Source organism: Salvelinus alpinus, chromosome 4 (genome assembly GCF_045679555.1).
Source record: "Salvelinus alpinus chromosome 4, SLU_Salpinus.1, whole genome shotgun sequence".
Lineage (NCBI taxonomy): Eukaryota > Metazoa > Chordata > Actinopteri > Salmoniformes > Salmonidae > Salvelinus > Salvelinus alpinus.
The window spans coordinates 64,132,182-64,153,742 of NC_092089.1; the positions used below are offsets into that span (position 1 = coordinate 64,132,182).

The 21,561-nt window shown below is 45.3% G+C and overlaps 1 long non-coding RNA gene across 5 annotated transcripts; it reads right to left on the minus strand.

The window, feature by feature from the left end:
* Positions 1 to 2,153: 2,153 nt before the first annotated feature.
* LOC139574116 (uncharacterized) lies at positions 2,154 to 21,561 on the minus strand. Of its 5 annotated transcripts, none has more exons than XR_011674726.1 (8): positions 21,414 to 21,561; positions 21,148 to 21,177; positions 20,366 to 20,493; positions 6,989 to 7,047; positions 3,633 to 3,744; positions 3,388 to 3,465; positions 3,221 to 3,271; positions 2,154 to 3,067 (listed from the first exon to the last, which is right to left on the minus strand). It is a non-coding gene; the product is annotated as an uncharacterized lncRNA (long non-coding RNA). The 5 variants fall into 5 exon arrangements; XR_011674727.1 differs by having other exon boundaries at positions 21,148 to 21,273; positions 21,414 to 21,559; XR_011674723.1 differs by lacking the exons at positions 6,989 to 7,047; positions 20,366 to 20,493 and having other exon boundaries at positions 21,414 to 21,559.

A 21,561-nucleotide genomic window follows, 5' to 3' on the forward strand; every position in this document is an offset into this window, starting at 1 on the left:
TCTGTTGAACCCAGACAAATAATGCCTGACAAACAAGAGAGCAACTGACTTCAGTGTTCCCATTCCTCCTCAGGGATGGACGACCTGAGAAAGACCACCTGGTAAGGACTGCCTGGGAATATGCTGGAATAGATACAGTATTTGTAATTCTTCAGCTGGTGTTGAAAAGAGATTAACATGGAGGTAATAGCAGGTGAGAGACCAATCCTGGATTTTAGCACGACACACCTGCACGCACACACGCAGGCACGCGCGCACGCGCACACATACACGCACTGAGAGCAGTGTCTAGCAAAGGTCCAGGATCCTCTGGTAAACCTCAGGTAATGATGCTAATTCAGGCCAGCTGTGCCAGCACCAGGGCATTGTCTCTGTTGCCACTACTGCTGCCAGTGCTGCCCAGCATGGCACAGGGAGAAACAACACAGAGTACCAGAAACACTGGGCCAGCCTTAATGCATGCCAGCAAAAATACTGTTGCCTTGAAACATGACAGTGTAACACTAAAAACAAAACCAAGCTAACAGTGAAATATGCTGTACCAGGCCTTCCGAATGGCGCAGCGGTCTAAGGCACTGCACCACAGTGCTGAGGTGTCACTACAGACCTGGGTTCGATCCCAGGCGGTGTCACAACTGGCTGTTACAACTGGCCGTGCACAATAGGCCCTGTGTCATCTGGGTTAGGGGAGGGTTTGGCTGCGGTGCTTTACTTGGCTCATCGCGCTGAAGCAACTCCTTGTGGTGGGCTGAGTGCCTGAAGGCTGACTTTGGTTGTCAGTTGAACGGTGTTTCCTCTGACACATTGGTGCAGCTGGCTTCCGGGTTAGGTGGGCAGGTGTTAAGGCTCTGCATCTGTCCTCGTGCTGCCTTTGATACCATCGATCACCACATTCTTTTGGAGAGATTGGAAACGCAAATTGGTCAACACGGACAAGTTCTGGCCTGGTTTAGATCTTATCTGTCGGAAAGATATCAGTTTGTCTCTGTGAATGGTTTGTCCAATGACAAATCAACTGTACATTTCGGTGTTCCTCAAGGTTACGTTTTGGGACCACTATTGTTTTCACTATATATTTTACGTCTTGGGGATGTCATTCGAAAACATAATGTTAACTTTCACTGCTATGACACACAGCTGTACATTTCAATGAAACATGGTGAAGCCCCAAAAATCGCTAGAAGCCTGTGTTTCAGACATAAGGAAGTGGATGGCTGCAAACTTTCTACTTTTAAACTCGGACAAAACAGAGATGCTTGTTCTAGGTCCCAAGAAACAAAGAGATCTTCTGATGAATCTGACAATTAATCTTGATGGTTGTACAGTCGTCTCAAATAAAACTGTGAAGGACCTCGGCGTTACTCTGGACCCTGATCTCTCTTTTGACGAACATATCAAGACTGTTTCAAGGACAGTTTTTTTCCATCTACGTACTGTAACATTGCAAAAATCTGAAACTTTCTGTCCAAAAATGATGCAGAAAAATGTATCCATGCTTTTGTTGCATTTACTACTGAGGTGCTGACTTGCTGCACCCTCGACAACTACTGTGATTATTATTATTTGACCATGCTGGTAATTTATCTTGGCCATGTTCTGTTATAATCTCCACCCGGCACAGCCAGAAGAGGACTGGCTACCCCTCATAGCCTGGTTCCTCTAGGTTTCTTCCTAGGTTTTGGCCTTTCTAGGGAGTTTTTCCTAGCCACCGTGCTTCTACACCTGCATTGCTTGCTGTTTGGGGTTTTAGGCTGGGTTTCTGTACAGCACTTTGAGATATCAGCTGATGTAAGAAGGGCTATATAAATAAATGTGATTTGATTTGATTTAAGAAGTGTGGTTTGGCAGGTCATGTTTTGTAGGACGCATGACTCGACCTTTTCCTCTCCTGAGCCCATTGTGGAGTTGCAGCAATGAGACAAGATTGCAACTGATATCACGATATTGGGGAGAAAAAGATGGTAAAATACAACAACAACAAAATATATATATATATGCTGTACCACACACACATTGATGAATTACACTTTCCCCTTTTGAATGTTCCTTCCCTCATAAACCATGATGTTGACTACCACATATTCTCCCTCAGAAATGTCCATGTCCCAGTTCCTATATATTCTCAGCATTTTGACAAATTCTAAGGGAAAATGTAGAGATGGGTCCACTCAACAGCACTGCTTTATTGTGAAGAATGCACATTCAGTTTGGTATGTACAGATAACTCACAGTACAATGATACAGCATCATCACATGTGCCCATTTCTTGTGTTCTCCTTGTTGTCATTGTGTGTGTGTGTGTGTGTGTGTGTGTGTGTGTGTGTGTGTGTGTGTGTGTGTGTGTGTGTGTGTGTGTGTGTGTGTGTGTGTGTGTGTGTGTGTGTGTGTGTGTGTGTGTGTGTGTGTGTGTGTAGGCAGATCGCTCCAGATTGACTTCAAAATTGACTTCAAAATTAAGCACTATTACTAACAAGTAGGCTTGGGTTTTGCTACGGCGGTGCGGACATAATCCCATGAGACATAATGGACATAATCCCATGACCTATCCCAAACCCTAACCCTTAACTTAACCATTCAGAATGAATGGCTAACCTTAATATTTTAACCTTATCCAAAACGTTAACACTTATCTTCAATTTGATGTTTGGAGAAACTGAACGATTCTGAACAGGAGTCAACACATGGTGTCAAAAACACTTCGAGATTTGACGTTTGGCGCAACGTCTAAACGTTACGCTTGGAGAAACGTGGATAAACGTCAGAATCTGAAGTCAAATTGGTCAAATCGTGAGATCTTGTTGGTGTGTGCGTGTGTGTTTCTCTCTAACTGATCACATGCCTTTCCACCAACTCAGTTTATCAATTCAGTGTTTGCATTTAAACAAACGTATAAGTGTGTGTAGGTATGTGACTGTGTGTGTGTGTGTGTGTATGTGAGTCTATGTGTGTGTACAGTATGTGTTCATGTTTAATGAGCAGATGGCCTTATTTCCCTTAGGGACCCTAGTCGTCATCACTTCAGCTCCTCTGTGGAGGACGAGGGCGTCTCAGAACCTTCTGGGCCCTCCTGAAATGTGCAAACACAGTTTGTGACATCGCAGTGAAAAGCAATTTACACACACAAAATGAACTGTGTATTAGCTACTATTCATTCTGATAATCCCGTTAGTGGAAATAAGGGGTCCAAAGCACGCACACATGCACACGCACAAACACACACCTTGACTTTGTCCAGGTCCGGCCCACCGGGAAGGGATTTCTGTGATGAAAGCTGTGAGGAGAAATTTGGAACGGAGAGATTAGGCTAGAGATGAGTCACAGGAGGAAGTACAGGATGATGAAGAAGTGAATAGAGGTAATGTAAGGCAGAGCGAGGTGGCTGCTCACCCTCTTGGTGTGCTGGATCTCATCGGTGGATTTGGACCTGCTCTTCATCTGTTTCTGGGGGGAGGTGGTGGTGGGGCACTAGACACAAAACACAAAGAGATGGTGCCAATCACAGTTACACCAGACAGCAGGGGCAATGGTTCTTCGGGAATGGGGATTTGGGATGGTATGTTCAAATCCTGGATGGTTTGTGCTTGTACTGCTGTTTCGTCACCACTAGCTAAGATGCTACAGATGGGACTCACTTCATTGATTTTCTGATCCATGGTTGGGCTGTCTTTACTGAGGTCCACAGTTATGACAAAGCTGGGGTTGAGGTTGCAGCTGTACACAAATGATCACACTCTCTTTGTCAATCTGAGGAGGATAAGAGAAGAGTAGCTCATTAGTTCATAGTTCATGCAGTGATCGTCAAAGTCCAGCTGGTGGCGACACTGACCAAGGGAGAGCATTACTCCTTTGCACCTTATTTATTTGGATCTGATTGCTTGTTAGGGTGACAAGTGATTGGCCCCATTGAAGTTTAAAAAACTATATACCAAAATTATTTTATGAAAAATTAGATTTGTCCCTACTGCTATTAGCCAATACAAATGCATGGAATAAAATATTCACTACATAGAAGATAATAACAGATAATCCCCCTCAAAAACTCTAAAGGAAGCTTGTTCTGAAATGTCTGTCCTATATCTGAGAGATATAAGAAAGATGAGGAAATGTTTGCTCTTTTTTTCTATGTATTTAACCCCTTATTTTTGGCACTAAACAGTCTCCATATATACAGTACTTCCATTCCTTTTTTTCAACTGGTACCGCGGAACCTTCAGACGAGTCTTGTGAGGCCTGTGGGCGTCCAAGAGAAACCAACATGTACATGTTCGAGAGAGTCACACCTTTCCACAGAGGGGTCATATTAGTGTGTAGCCCAAACTGTTCGGACGCTACAGACATAAAATGGCAAATCGTCTGTACCTACTTCAGACGAGTCCCAAGGGTCGTAGAGCAAAACGGTGAACACCATCGTGTTCGTGAGAGTCTCAACATTCCTTAGAGGGGTCATAAAAGCCAAACCATTCGGGCGCTACAGACGATTTTATGAGATAATCGATTTTCGGGATGTGCCGTGGTCTGACAAACACCGCTCTAGCTCTGTCACCTTTCACCTCAGAAGTGCGACATCGGCGGATGCGGTGGATTGAGACGCATCCAATGCGTCTAGCTTCAACTTTATGGGAATTTTTGTATTATGCTAATTAGACATCGACTCTAGGTTGTTTAATAGACCTGAATATAAATGTCCCCCAAAAGAGGAACAATGTATATTAACAGCATACATCATATTGTATGTACAGTACATGCAATCTCTCCCTCATCAGGACTGAGTGTTCTGTGGTAGTCTGTCAGTCTCTCTGAGGGAAATGACATAGATGTGGTTGATTTGAGGCCTGGCTGACTGGACTCTCCCTCTCCTCTCCTATTAGGGAATAATTTGTTCCCTGTGGTGTTATAGAAGTGCTATTATAAACAAGGGCCTGTAGAATAAGTGTCTGTAGACTGGAGTGTCTCATGTGTGAGTTGCCCCAGTGGAACACCCTGTGGCTCAGAGAAAACACTTCCCATCGATTAGTCCACATGACTGACTCAACGACAGCCAAGGTGACACATCCGAATAGGAAGCTTAGATGTGTTTATTACTCTCACACAAAATCATGGACACACGCACACACACACACACACACACACACACACACACACACACACACACACATATATGGCAGGCCACATACACACATATCATAACTCACATAAGCACGAACACACACACACACACAGCAAGAGGAATGTCCCCTTACACAGACTTTTGCAATGGTAGGAAAAATCACGCTGGCTGCAACTCTCTCTTTTTCTCTCCTTTAACTATCCTTGTTTCATCCCTCCATCATAATGATTTAGAGACGGGAAGAAAGGGTAGCTCTCACAGAATAGGGTTAAAAAGCGGTAGAAATGAGGATTAATAATCCCTGGGTGAGTTATGATGTGAACTGGTGTGTTATGTAATGTATTAGTCTCCCAGTAACAGGCCAACCCCTAATTTGGCTTGGTGACCGAGTTTTGCAAGCTTAAAATGTAGGGTCTTCATATGTAATTAACTTTCTCACTGAGAGTAGAATGTGATGAGAGGCTCTGTGTGATGAGCAAGACAGAGAGAGAAATCCAGAGAGCGAGAGAGAGAGAGAGACTGAGAAAGAGAGAATACATTCATAGATCCGAAGACTGTTCCCTCAATCTGGAACGGCTGTACAGTATGTCACCACCTGCTGTTCTAACTGATGACATCATTAACATGCTGCTAACTATTTAACACAGAGATGATGTCACAGACACTGAGCAGATACCTTTAGTGCAGTGAGCTGACCTAATCCCAAAACGATTGAAATAATCATATGGTCTTTTCAAACTCATTAGTCGACCACACAACCTTCCAATAGCAACACTGGACACCCATCCTCCATAAATAAGCACCTGTCAGAGGCACATCATCACTTGAGATCATTTCCCCCCCAGCCAACCTCCTATGGGGTGCCATTTGCTTACAGTGTTAGAGTGGGCAGAAAGCCCCACAGTTCTGTCTCCGACTGTCACTCATGTGGTTCCAAACCCCTATTCAGTTTTCCCCCCATTACATGGACAACTCATACCCTATAAACAGGCAGAAATTTGGAGGGCGAAGTAAAGCCTAGCCACCTAACTAGCATATGTGCTAGTGACAATTATATCAGAGAGGAGAGGTAGGAAACACATACACCAGTGGCGGTCAATGCCGTTTAGTATATATTGTTTATGAGCATGGCCTTATTTATATTACAGCATATTGGATGACTGTCATTTATAGTCCATTCACCCAGCTCAACGTAACATCGATAGGTTTAGGCTACTACATGATACTACAATTTTCCCAATACCCATCATGAGGTTGCTACAACCTAGCCTATGAATGAAGCTTTACAATGTAGGTGCACAGGTCTAAGACATTTTTTTAGTAGTCAATGTGACAGACAGTGACACATTCAATACACTCTTGCCTGCATCGAGCTGATCTAGGTTCTAATCATTAGTCCAACAGTTGCAAACGAGAGTTTATATTGGACACATTCAGATATGTTTATCCCCGTTTCGTTCCTTTTGCTTCCGTTTAAAACACATTTGTCAACAGAATCGGCGGAAAGAATATCACACGCAAACACAGTTCACTTTAATAGCAGCCACATACAAACAGCATGATCACTTTGCTGGTTGTATAATTCCTTCTCGCATCTACGAGCTCTTTTCCTCTCACCTTTTCCCTTCGCTTGTGGTCTTAAGCGCACAACACGTCAGCTGTCTGTGACAAGGCAAAAAATACTTTCCAAGCCAAACCTTCATATCATAACCACTACACACAGCCGACATCGTTGTCATCATATTAGTTAACGTCAAAGTCAACATAACTACTAGAACTAAAGCGTTAGTAAACCTACATCAATCATGCAGTAAGTAAGTCGTTTAGCAGTTACCCCCGGCGGACCCCAGTGGCAATAAATTAATTAAACCAAAAGCTTACCTTGACTTGGAAGAGTTCCAGTGTTGGATAGCCATAGCCAGCTAGCTAACTGTAGTAACCTGGTAAATGTATGTTAAGTATTATGTTTACCAATAGATAGCAGTATTGACTCAATACAGGGTTTGCTTTCCACTATCCATAGCCGTTAAAAAGTCTGCCATATAACCGTGCTCGGAAATGCCTCAGGTAGCTTAAGCAAGGTGCATTCCAGTAATGTTATTCTAAATTACAATTAAATACTAAAATGTACTTACGTGTCCGGTGTCATCAATCTAAGAAGCATCCTAAGTTAATATATATTTGCAGTGGTGTAAAGTACTAAGGTAAAAATACTTGAAAGTACTAATTAAGTCGTTTTTTGGGATATCTGTACTTTACTTTTACCTAACTACATTGCTAAAGAAAATTATGTACTTTTTACTCCATACATTTTCCCTAACACCCAAAAGTACTCGTTAAATTTTGAATGGTTAGTGTCTAATTCACACAATTATCAACAGAACATCCCTGGTCATCCCTACTGCGTCTGATCTGGCGGACTCACTAAACACGCTTCATTTGTAAATTATGTCTGAATGTTGGAGCGTGCCCCTGGCTATTCGTAAATTTAAAAAACAACAATATGGTGAAATTTATACTTTTACATTTGATACTTAAGTATATTTCAGCAATTACATTTACTTTTGATACTTAAGTATATTAAATACCAAATATTTTTTTACTTTTACTCAAGTAAGATTTTACTGGGTGACTTTTAATTGAGTAATTTTCTATTAATTAAGTTATCTTTACTTTTACTCAAGTATGACAATTGGGTACTCTTTCCACCGCTGCATATTTGGTGATGAGGATGACTATGGATGACCGCGTTGGATTTGTTTGCCACGAATACAACGGAGTGTCTGGCGTGCAACGCTGGATGTGAGACTCGAGTGAGAGGTGGAAGAGATTGAATGATTGATTCTCTGGATACGGGTAGGACAAATTAATGACTCTGTGAGAGGAGAGAGAATCGTAAAAGATGGCTTTGGCAACAATATGCTCACTGCCACCATTTCATCCTAAAAATAAGGAACATTTCTTTGCCGCTAATAAAATAACTGATGCCGCTATACACAAATCCATACTCATAAACGTTGCCGGTGCACAGATATACAGTTTGACGAGAAACCTGTTGAGCCCAGATACAACAGGAGACAATTAATTTATAGATATGGCCGATCTATTAAAAGATCACTTCAACCCCAAACCCAGTGAAATAGTGCCACGATTCAAGGCATGAGAAAACCTACCGAATCGGTGCGGGAATATATGGCTGAGTTGAGTAAACTAGCACTGGACTGTAACTATGGGAATACATTATCGCAGCACTGGATTGTAACTATGGGAATACATTATCGCAAATGCTACACGATCGGCTGGTGTGTGGGATTAATGATGACATGATACAAACACGCTTGTTATCAGAGCAATCTCACGTTTGAGAACACACTCAAACTGGCCCAGGACATGGAGTCCGCGAATATAAATGCACTGGATTTGCAGGCAAGGGGCGCGACTGCGTGCCATACAGTAAAAGAGAGCAGCTCTGAGCGCGCTGAGTTTCAAAGAAGGGAATGCCTGGGGGTAGCAGCCAATAGAGATTGTTATCGTTGCAAAGGCAAACACGCAGCGTTTGACTGTAAATCAAAACATGAAAAGTGTTATGCATGTGGGATAATAGGACACATTGGGAGGGAGGGCCGCAATAAAAAAAAGCAACGGGCTACAGAAAAGAAAACAGGACGGAAGAAAACCGCGATGTTCTAACTACGGCTCAAATCAAGGAACAGAAAGTGAAAGTGGGTGTCTCAGACGAAGAGCAAGCGTCCAGTGTACAGTGTGCTGGAGGCGAATACAGTATGAAAAAGGTAAACGCCTTTCATTGTGGAAATGGGAATACATGGATGTAAGGTACTGTTTGTTTGAAATAGACACATGATGTAGCATCACATTGATGAACAGGTCCCAGTTAAATGAGAAGTGGAAAAAGGGTTAAGTGCCTAAACTGAGAGACACCCCCATTAAACGCAAAACTACACAGTGGAGAAGATCACCTGTGATTGGAGTTGCTGATGTTCAAGTGGAATATCAAGGGGGAAATTAAAGTCTGCCTCTCTCAGTAGTGGAAGATACTGGCCCCAGCTTACTAGGGCGAGGGTGGTTGGAGGAAATACATTGAACTGTGCTGAAATCACACATCTCCATAGAGACATTGACACTGCAGCAGTTGCTACTCCCAAATTCTATAGGCCAAGATCATTTCCATATGACATGAAGCCTAAAGTGGATGTGGAAATTGACAGACTTAGCAGAGGATATAATTATTCCTGTCAAGTACTCTGATTGGGCAGCACCAGTTGTTCCCATACTCAAACTGTCAGGACCCGGTGCGAGAAACAGTCACTAAATCGGCAGAACCCAGAAGATGAGGCAGACACAGCAGTACTAGAGATGGTGGTTTAATAAAAAATAGATATCTTCCAAAATACAAAGAAAATCCACAAAGTGGTAAAAACAGCAAGGGAAAAACAAACCTCAAAAGACTAATCCAAAATACAAAATAACAAAACCAGAGAACCTCTGGAAAATCCAACAAGAGAAAAATATATGTTCACAACAAGGCTTGGGCTGGGGCTGGGTGCTAACATACAAACACTGAGCAAGGAACTGAGGAACACACAGGGATTAAATACTAACAAGGGAACGACATACAGGTGCAAACAATAATTAGAGCAAGGGAAAAACAAAAGGTACAAAAAAGGTGCAATGGGGACATCTAGTGACAAAAAAACAGAACAGTCCTGGCCAAAACCTGACAGAATCCCCCCCCTAGGAACGGCTCCTGACGTTCCTACCAGCCTTCTCAGGGTGGAGGGCCCTGAACTGACGAATGAGGTCAGGGTCCAGTATGTCCTTGGCAGGAACCCAGGAGCGCTCCTCGGGACCGTAGCCTTCCCAGTCCACCAGATACTGCCAGGACCGCTGCACCCGGCGGGAGTCCAGTATCCGGTGGACGGTATAAGCCGACTGGCCTCCGATGACACGGGGCGGAGGGGGAGGTCTGCCTGCCGGAATAAGGGGAGAAAAAACAACAGGTTTTAATAAAGAAATGTGAAATGTGGGATTGATTTTAAGGGATCTGGGTAAGTGCAGGCGAAAAGTAACGGGATTGACTCTCCTGGCAATCTTAAAGGGTCCGATGAATCTCTGGGACAGCTTGCGAGACTCCACCCGTAGCGGTAAGTTTTTTGTTGAGAGCCATACTCTCTGGCCGGGGTACAGGGTAGGACCGGGACGGCGACGTCTGTTGGCTTGTCGTTGGTACTGCTGTGAGGAACGCAGAAGATTAAGACGGGCCTTCTTCCACGTAAGCCGACAGCGTCTGATGAACCTCGAGGCTGAAGGCACTCTGACTTCTGCCTCCTGGTCCGGGAACAATAGAGGAGCATAGCCAAACTGACACTCGTGCGGGGATATACCAGTGGAGGAGGAGCACAAGGTGTTGTGCGCGTACTCAGCCCAAACAATGAAGGATGACCATGTGGATGGGTTGTTGGAAACCATACATCTGAGGGTGGTTTCCAGCTCCTGATTCATCCTCTCAGTTTGGCCGTTGGACTCCGGATGGTACCCTGAAGATAAACTGGCCGTGGCCCCTATGAGTTGGCAGAAGGCCTTCCAAAACCTTGAGGCGAACTGGGGACCTCTGTCGGAAACCATATCTTGCGGGATGCCAAAGACTCGGAACACATGGTTAATCACCAACTCAGCTGTTTCCTTGGCAGAAGGTAATTTGGTCAAGGGAACAAACCTGGCCGCCTTAGAAAACCTGTCGATGATGACTAGGATCGTAGTATTACCATGGGACGGAGGAAGGCCAGTAATAAAGTCCAGCGAGATATGGGACCAGGGTCGGTGGGGAATAGATAAAGGGTGAAGGAGTCCTTGAGGGCGGAGGTGAGAAGATTTGCCCTGGCAGCACACGGAACAGGCCTTGACGAAAGTGGCAACGTCTTCTTTTATGGTGGGCCACCAGAACTTACGCTGGATGAACTCCAAGGTGCGACCTACGCCCGGGTGACAGGTGAGGCGAGAGGAGTGCCCCCACAGAAGGACTTGGGACCTTGCTGCCTTGGGAACAAACAACCGATTAGCAGGACCTCCTCCAGGGCCCGGTTCGATGGCTTGAGCTTGTTTCACGGTATCCTCCACTTGCCACGAGATCGGAGCCACGATCTTAGCGGCAGGAAGAACAGTCATGTCAGTATCTTCTCGAATGTGGTCCCGTGTGGCTCAGTTGGTAGAGCATGGCGCTTGCAACGCCAGGGTTGTGGGTTCATTCCCCACGGGGGGACCAGGATGAATATGTATGAACTTTCCAATTTGTAAGTCGCTCTGGATAAGAGTGTCAGCTAAATGACTTAAATGTAAAAATGTAAATGAATGGCAGGAGAGTAGACTCGTGACAAGGCATCCGGTTTGAGATTCTTCGACCTGGGTCTATAGGTGAGAATAAACTGGAATCGGCTGAAGAAAAGAGACCATCGAGCTTGTCTGGAGTTCAACCGCTTCGCCTGCTGGATATACTCCAGATTTTTGTGGTCCGTAAGCACTTGAAACGGTTGAGAAACCCCCTCGAGCCAGTGTCTCCATTCCTTCAATGCCATCTTAACCGCTAGGAGTTCACGATCCCCCACATCGTAATTCCTCTCGGCCGGGGTAAGCCGGTGAGAGAAGAAGGCGCAAGGATGAAGCCTCTTGTCTTCACCCCTCTGAGACAGGACAGCTCCAACACCAACCTCTGATGCGTCTACCTCCACCACAAAAGGTTCATCCGCCGTCGGTAGTGTCAGGATGGGAGCAGAGAGGATGCGCTGCTTGAGTCCTTGGAAGGCCGTCTCAGCTTCTCTTCCCCACAGAAACCTTGTGTTGCCACCCTTGGTTAAAGCTGAGAGAGGGGCTGCCACCGAGCTGAAGTTCTTGATGAACTTGCGGTAGAAGTTAGTGAAGCCCAGGAAACGCTGAACTTCCTTAACGGACTTGGGGGTGGGCCAATCTGCTACCGCCCCTACCTTCTTGGGGTCCATCTGGACTCGACCGGGTTCCACTACAAATCCCAGGAACTGTACTCGAGAGGAATGGAATTCACACTTTTCCGGCTTAACGTACAAATGGCTGTCTAGGAGGCGTTTGAGCACTTGTCTGACATGCTTAGTGTGTTCTTGAAGGGAGCTCGAAAAGATGAGGATGTCATCCAAGTAAACAAACACGAAAATGTTAAGCATATCCCTAAGCACATCGTTTATGAGCGCTTGGAACACAGCCGGGGCGTTGGTCAGGCCGAAGGGCATCACCAAGTATTCGTAGTGACCAGTAGGCGTGTTGAAAGCGGTCTTCCACTCGTCACCGGGTTTGATCCGCACAAGATGGTATGCGTTCCGCAGGTCAAGCTTAGTGAAGACCACTGCTTCCTGGAGCAGCTCAAAGGCTGTGGCCATAAGGGGTAGCGGGTAGCGGTTACGGACGGTTATGGCATTAAGTCCCCGGTAGTCGATGCAAGGACGTAATCCCCCGTCTTTTTTGGCCACAAAGAAAAACCCTGCTCCCGCCGGCGAGGTGGATGGACGCATGAGGCCTGCTGCCAGAGCGTCCTTGATGTAGGTATCCATAGCAGCTCGTTCGGGAGGAGATAGGGAAAAGATCCGACCCCTGGGGGGGCAGGTGCCCGGAAACAGGTCGATGGGGCAATCGTAAGGTCTATGGGGTGGTAGTTTGGTGGCCCTCTGTTTGCTAAATACCGGTTTGAGGTCATGGTAACACTCGGGAACTCGGGACAGGTCGATGGATTCTAGAGACTCGGGAGGGGAACTCGGGGAACTTGGGAAGATACAAGTGGCTTGGCACGTAGGACCCCACTGCTTGATAGTGCCCACAGACCAGTCGATGTGAGGGTTATGGCTGTGAAGCCAGGGGTATTTAAGGACGAGAGGGAACTCGGAACACAAGGTCAGATGAAAGTTCATCACTTCCTGGTGTTGGGAAACTGAAAGACGCAAGGGGGTAGTGACACGAGTGACAAGTCCAGATCCCAAAGGGCTTCCATCCAACGTAGTAACCCTTATGGGGTCACTTAGAGGTTCAGAGGGAACGCCATTCTCCTTCGCCCAGACACCATCCATGAAGTTACCTGCGGCTCCAGAGTCTACCAAGGCTTGAAGGGGAAGCTCGTGGTTGTCCCAGGAAAGGGTAACTGGAATGAGCAGGCGGGAGTTGGATGGATGAGAGGAGGTTATGTTTCCCGTTACCGTCCTCCCAGGCCTGCACGGGAGAGTGCGTTTTCCCTGGAGCCCGGGACACGTGGAGAGGAAATGGCCCGGTTTGCCGCAATATAGACAGCATCGCTCCCTCATCCGGCGGTCTCTCTCAGCCTGGGAGATGCGTCCAACCTACATGGGTTCCGGTGGAGTCAGCGGGGATAAAGGTGGAGACTCGGAGCTGGGACCGATAGGAGCTAGGGTGAGAGATCTACGGTTGAGCTCTCTCTCTCTCAGACGCTGATCTATGCGTGAAGCCAACTTGATCAGGGACTCGAGGTTGTCCGGTGGTTCCCGAGTGACCAGTTCATCTTGGATGGTGTCGGAAAGACCCTTCAAAAAGCACACTGTGAGCGCCTCGTCATTCCAGCCACTCGCTGCTGCCATCGTGCGGAACTGGATGGCATAGTCCGTCACGCTGCGCCGACCTTGGCGGAGAGTCAGGAGCTGTTTGGCTGAGTCAGGACCGCTGGTAGGACCTTGAAACACTCGCTTGAATTCTTCAGCAAAGGTAGAGTAGCTGGCACAGCAGGGACTTTGGGCATCCCACACAGCAGTAGCCCAGGCTAGGGCTTTTTCCGACAGCAGGGTGATGATATATGCTATCTTGGACCGGTCGGTGGGAAATGACGAGGGTTGCAGCTCGAAGGAGAGAGAACATTGGGTGAAAAACCCCTTACAACCACTCGGATCCCCTGAGAACTGTTGGGGAGGCGGCAGACGAGGTTCAGCCAGGGGGTTAACTGCCACGGGCACTTGAATCTGATGAACTGGAGCAGAAGCGGTTGCAGGAGAAAGTTGATCAGAAATCTGCTTTATGGAAGTCATCATCTCCGACAGAAGTTGAGAATGTCCAGCCATTAAGGCCTCTTGCTGAACCAGAGCAGCTTCGTGACGTTGGACAGTCCCCTCGTGGTGGGACAGCATGGTAAAAAAGGCCTGGGTACTGGCTGCCTCTGGGTTCATTTTAATGGCTCAGTGTTTCTGTCAGGACCCGGTGCGAGAAACAGTCACTAAAATCGGCAGAACCCAGAAGATGAGGCAGACACAGCAGTACTAGAGATGGTGGTTTAATAAAAAATAGATATCTTCCAAAATACAAAGAAAATCCACAAAGTGGTAAAAACAGCAAGGGAAAAACAAACCTCAAAAGACTAATACAAAATACAAAAGAACAAAACCAGAGAACCTCTGGAAAATCCAACAAGAGAAAAATATATGTTCACAACAAGGCTTGGGCTGGGGCTGGGTGCTAACATACAAACACTGAGCAAGGAACTGAGGAACACACAGGGATTAAATACTAACAAGGGAACGACATACAGGTGCAAACAATAATTAGAGCAAGGGAAAAACAAAAGGTACAAAAAAGGTGCAATGGGGACATCTAGTGACAAAAAAACAGAACAGTCCTGGCCAAAACCTGACACAAACCAGATGGTTCAATCAGATTATGCGGCGACTACAAACTGACTGTAAATAGAGTTTCGTCACTGGAGCAGTACTCCATGCCCAAAGTGGAGGATTTTCTTTCAACGTTAACCTGAGGCAGTGGCGGATTTAGGTATAGGCGACATAGGCAGCCGCCCGGGGCGGCATCCACAAAAAAAATCTGAATTTGCGCGATTAGTTTTCTATCGCTGATTGGCACGTCACGTCAATGATATCATGTCACCGTGTGGGTCAATTAACCTTGGCGGAGTGGGCGCCCTGATTCTAGTTTGTGAGCAAGGCAGGCTACTGCCTGGGAAGGTCTCCCACTCAGAAGTATGAGATGGGGAGGGGGGCAGGGGTAGGTACTAATGCAATTAGTAAAATAAGTCACACTACGAAATACTACCAAATAAACCATAATGCATTCATAATACTGTGAACATATAGTTTCACAGACATATTGTTGCATTTTTTTCTGAATTGTGGGAAATCGTTAAGAATAATATAAAACCAGTCTGCACACCACCAAGGTGAATTGGTTGTCTTGACTTTTTGACAGTGTTGGTTGATAGGTAATGTATTGATGCTCGAGTGCCAAATCAACACAAATTTGTTTCTATTTGTCTTTGTTACTTCTTTTTGATATTTATGAGTCTTATTTTTGTATATATTTGTATATTTATATAGTTTTAAATGTTATAATTATTTACTTGTGTTGTTTCGAATGTCTGAATATAAATGAGCGTTTTTTTGTTGGGGGGGAGCTGAAGGGGGGGTTCGCCCAGGGAGCCATACCAGCTAGAACCGCCACTGACCGGAGGGCAACAGTTCACCTGGGTCACAAGGTGGATGCCAAGTGGTTACACACTGTTAAAGCTAAAGTGAGGGCTGTCGTGGAAGCTCCAGCTCTGACAAGCGTTACAGAGCTGAACTATTATAATCGCTTCCTCCGTAACCTCTCTACCCTCTTAGCTCCACTACATCAACTGTTAAGGAAGGATGTGGCCTGGAAATGATCAGAAAGACAGGAAGGAGCTTTTGCAAAAAGGACTGGCTGTCATATTCGGAATACAGAGATTCCACAAGTGTTTATACACTTCGCATTTGTGACCGACCATAAGCCTCTGATCTCTCTGTTCCATGAACAAAATCCAGTACCACAAACGGTCTCTCCAAGAGTTCAGCATTGGTCTGTGTGACTCAGGGCCTACCACTACCAGTACAGAATCTACAAGCCAGGTAGATACCATAGGAATGCTGATGCACTGAGTAGGCTGCCCGTTCCAGAAATCATCGCTCAGGAAGGAAAAAATGACCAAGTCTTGATGGTCGATTTGTTGGATGAAGCACCGGTGAACACAGCACAAATCAGGCAAAAGATGTGACGCTATCTCAAGTGCATGAATTTATCCTTGAAGGATGGCCTACTACGCTCGCTGCTTGGCCTTGAGTGTTCGAGATGGGTGTAACGATCGTCTGTGGTGGAAGAAGGATCGGACCAAGGTGCGGCGTGGTAAGTGTTCATGTCTTTTTAATAAACAAAACTGAACACTGGAGCAAAACAATAAACGAAGTGAACAAACGAAACAGTACCGTGTGGCGACAAACACTGACACGGAAGACAAACACCCACAAACCAAAAGTGAAACCCAGGCTACCTAAGTATGATTCTCAATCAGGGACAACGATTGACAGCTGCCTCTGATTGAGAACCATACCAGGCCGAACTCAAAACCCCAACATAGAAAAACACACATAGACTGCCCACCCCAACTCACGCCCTGACCATACTAAATAAAGACAAAACAAAGGAAATAAAGGTCAGAACGTGAGAATGGGTACATTCTGTTGGGTTCAAGAGTAGTTATCCCAACACAAGGGCGGGGTATACTACTGAAGTTGTTGCACCAGTCGCATTCAGTTACGTCGAGAATGAAAGGCCTAGCGAGGTCATACGTCTGGTGGCCAAAGATGGACCAGGATGTGGAAAATGAGGTTAGCCTGTGTGCAGATTGTCAGAGTAACAGGACGTCACCCCCTACCGCGCCATTACATCCATGAGCATGGGGGGGGGGGGGGGTGAGGAAGATTCAAGGGGACGGCATTGAAACAAGTGTCAATATTCTTGTTTAACTACAGGATCACTACTCAAGATACAACTGGGTTGTCACCTGCAGAAATGCTGATGTCAAGGAGGTTAAGGTCAACCTTAGATCTCATCAAGACAGACCTGAAAGTGAAAATAAAACAAAAGCAATGGAATCCAAAACAGAATCATGACAACAGAGCCAAACTCAGAACTTTCTCACCTGGAGATGATGTCTACACATTAAACTATGGATTTAGTCTCAAATGGATTCTAGCTACAATTGAGGATTGCTCAGGACCAGTGTCATATACTGTGATCATTGGAATTGGACAGACTAAGGAGACACGTGGATCAGATCTGAGCTCGAATTCCAGTTTGATCCGTGGACTTGGATCAATGCTTAAACAAGCAGGACAGGACATTGGAATGTTCCCCAGAGTTGCAGTTGGACAAACAACCTGAGACCAACAAAGCTCAAATTCCTGAGACTACCAGTCCGGGACGACCACCTGTAAAGTCTCCACAAAAGGACTTTGTTTCACCATCAGGTGGTGAAGTGCTGGTGGCACCAGCTACATCACCTTTGAGACGCTCTATTAGAGAGATGTCCGCCAGACTATTTCAGATCCTAAGGGAGATTATCTTCGTAGATGTCCCGAAAAAAGAGAAAAAAAATGGCGTGATTATGAAAAAATCATAAATGTTTAGTTGGCAGCCTAGCTCAGAAAGGAATTAAGTTGGGTTATTAAATCAAATCAAAGTTTATTTGTCATGTGCGCCGAATACAACAGGTGTAGACCTTACAGTGCAATGCAATTACAGGCTCTAACCAATAGTGCAAATAAGGTATTAGGTGAACAATAGGTAAGTAAAGAAATTAAGCAACAGTAAAAAGACAGGCTATATAGAGTAGCGAGGCTACATACAGACACCGGTTGGTCAGGCTGATTGAGGTAGTATGTACATGTAGATATGGTTAACATGACTATGCATACAGTGGGGAGAACAAGTATTTGATACACTGCCGATTTTGCAGGTTTTCCTACTTACAAAGCATGTAGAGGTCTGTCATTTTTATCATAGGTACACTTCAACTGTGAGAGACGGAATCTAAAACAAAAATCCAGAAAATCACATTGTATGATTTTTAAGTAATTAATTTGCATTTTATTGCATGACATAAGTATTTGATCACCTACCAACCAGTAAGAATTCCGGCTCTCACAGACCTGTTAGTTTTTCTTTAAGAAGCCCTCCTGTTCTCCACTCATTACCTGTATTAACTGCACCTGTTTGAACTCGTTACCTGTATAAAAGACACCTGTCCACACACTCAATCAAACAGACTCCAACCTCTCCACAATGGCCAAGACCAGAGAGCTGTGTAAGGACATCAGGGATAAATTGTAGACCTGTACAAGGCTGGGATGGGCTACAGGACAATAGGCAAGCAGCTTGGTGAGAAGGCAACAACTGTTGGCACAATTATTAGAAAATGGAAGAAGTTCAAGATGACGGTCAATCACCCTCGGTCTGGGGCTCCATGCAAGATCTCACCTCGTGGGGCATCAATGATCATGAGGAATGTGAGGGATCAGCCCAGAACTACACGGCAGGACCTGGTCAATGACCTGAAGAGAGCTGGGACCACAGTCTCAAAGAAAACCATTAGTAACACACTACGCCGTCATGGATTAAAATCCTGCAGCGCACGCAAGGTCCCCCTGCTCAAGCCAGCGCATGTCCAGGCCCGTCTGAAGTTTGCCAATGACCATCTGGATGATCCAGAGGAGGAATGGGAGAAGGTCATGTGGTCTGATGAGACAAAAATAGAGCTTTTTGGTCTAAACTCCACTCGCCGTGTTTGGAGGAAGAAGAAGGATGAGTACAACCCCATGAACACCATCCCAACCGTGAAGCATGGAGGTGGAAACATCATTCTTTGGGGATGCTTTTCTGCAAAGGGGACAGGACGACTGCACCGTATTGAGGGGAGGATGGATGGGGCCATGTATCGCGAGATCTTGACCAACAACCTCCTTCCCTCAGTAAGAGCATTGAAGATGGGTCGTGGCTGGGTCTTCCAGCATGACAACGACCCGAAACACACAGCCAGGGCAACTAAGGAGTGGCTCCGTAAGAAGCATCTCAAGGTCCTGGAGTGGCCTTGCCAGTCTCCAGACCTGAACCCAATAGAAAATCTTTGGAGGGAGCCGAAAGTCCGTATTGCCCAGCGACAGCCCCGAAACCTGAAGGATCTGGAGAAGGTCTGTATGGAGGAGTGGGCCAAAATCCCTGCTGCAGTGTGTGCAAACCTGGTCAAGAACTACAGGAAACGTATGATCTCTGTAATTGCAAACTAAGGTTTCTGTACCAAATATTAAGTTCTGCTTTTCTGATGTATCAAATACTTATGTCATGCAATAAAATGCAAATTAATTACTTAAAAATCATACAATGTGATTTTCTGGATTTTTGTTTTAGATTCCTTCTCTCACAGTTGAAGTGTACCTATGATAAAAATTACAGACCTCTACATGCTTTGTAAGTAGGAAAACCTGCAAAATCGTCAGTGTATCAAATACTTGTTCTCCCCACTGTATATGATGAACAGAGAGTAGCAGTAGCGTAAAAGAGGGGTTGGTGGGTTGCGGGACACAATGCAGATAGCCCGGTTAGCCAATGTGCGGGAGCACTGGTTGGTCGGCCCAATTGAGGTAGTATGTACATGAATGTATAGTTAAAGTGACTATGCAGATATGATAAACAGAGAGTAGCAGCAACATATTAGCCTTAAAGGGGGAATCTACAGTAGTAACCTGGTATATTTATGTTAAGTATGTTTACCAAGATGGCAGTATTGACTCAAAACAGGGTTTGCTTTCCGCTATCCGTAGCTTTTTAAATGTCTGCCATATAACCATGCTCGGAAAAGCCTCAGGTATCTTACGCCTGGTACATTCCGGTAATGTTATTCTAAGTTACAATTAAATACTAAAACGTACTTACATGTCCGGTGTCATCAATCTAAGAAGCATCCAAAGATACTACACTAACATAGCATCCCTCTCTGTTGGGTGAGCTGGGTGAACTACTCACCACATTTAATGCACTGCAGTGCTAGCTAGCTGTAGTGTATGTTTTCAGTATTATATTCATTCTCTGATCCTTTGTTTGGGTGGACAACATGTCAGTTCATGCTGCAAGTGCTCTGATTGGAGGACGTCCTCCGGAAATTGTCATTATTACTGTAAGTCTATGAAAGGGGGGGAGAAACATGAGCCTCCTAGGTTTTGTATTGAAGTCAATGTACCCAGAGGACGGAAACTACCTATGTACCCAGAGGAGGCCGGAAACTATCTGTCCTCCGCCAACACCATGGTGCTACCATACAGAGTGCTGTTGAGGCTACTGTAGACCTTCATTGCAAAACAATGTGTTTTAATCAATTATTTGGTGATCTGAACATATCTAGTATAGTTTTATCAAAAAGGATACATTTTTTAGTGTTTCACTATTTTAATGAACTTCACTAAGGCAGATGGTTCTCCCCTTCCTCCTCTGACGATCCTCCACTGTCATACGCACACACAAAATAGATGAAGCCAAGAAAGATACAGGTGAACCTGAGACGACAAGAATATAATAATCACACAACGTCACACTGAATAACACACCAATTCCAAAGACGTGTCCTATACAGTACACAATTACTGGCCATCAGCTCTACCACACTCAGCCATATCCACTGTCTCTACCCTCTACTAATCCTGAAACAGGTGCCAGTGCTGCCTCACTCTCCCTGGCATTGTCACAGCTCAGCCAAGCACATCTCAGCTGAGCCTGAATCAGTTCCTTAAATCATGCTTCCCCACCATCTTGCTCATTTCAGGTTTACCATACAGAAGATATCCTCTTTGCCCTTCACTGGCTAAGCACACTCCCTGCTGCTGTGTTGACCCTATAGTGATTCACTGACCAGGCATTTTACAAGCACTTGTTATCTAATGGATGGGTCTAGTTTTACACAACCCATGCATTCAAATGCATAGCCTAATGCCTGCTGGCACAATGAGTATCTCAGCACCGATTAACAAAGGATCGAGTTCGGAAGATATAGAACAAATGTGTCACACAATGCAAACTTAGTGATATTCTACCCCCATACATATAGGCAGGGATAATGTACCTTAAGAGCTTGAATTTGGATCACATTTTAACCACCGTTGGTATTGTTTTCAAATTACTCAACCTCACACACACACACACGGTAAGCTTACCTTTTCACCTGCCTCGTTCTATGGCGCTACCTGGATATGTATGAGGAGATAAAGACAATTTGGTCTAGAATTTCAATAGCTCACAGCATTAAATACAGCTAAGCGTTTCATCCCAAAGAGTGAGAGCTGGAGAGAAACGGACAGAGTGAGAATGAAAATGAGAGGGAGAAAGAGAGAGGAGGGTACATGTAGACCTCAGAACACATGCAGAAATCAGAAGAAAATGACAGATTATTGCAAAACCGAGGGGACAAGAGGATACACACCTTTCTCCTTATTTCTCCGTCCCTTATTCTCTCTCTCTCTCTCACTCAGTGGAAATGTGCTGCTAGGGAGATAGTGCTTCTCATTTCACTGGTGTACTGCTGCCTCTGACAGTGCACACCCCTCTCAGCCCATTCATTGTTCCACTGA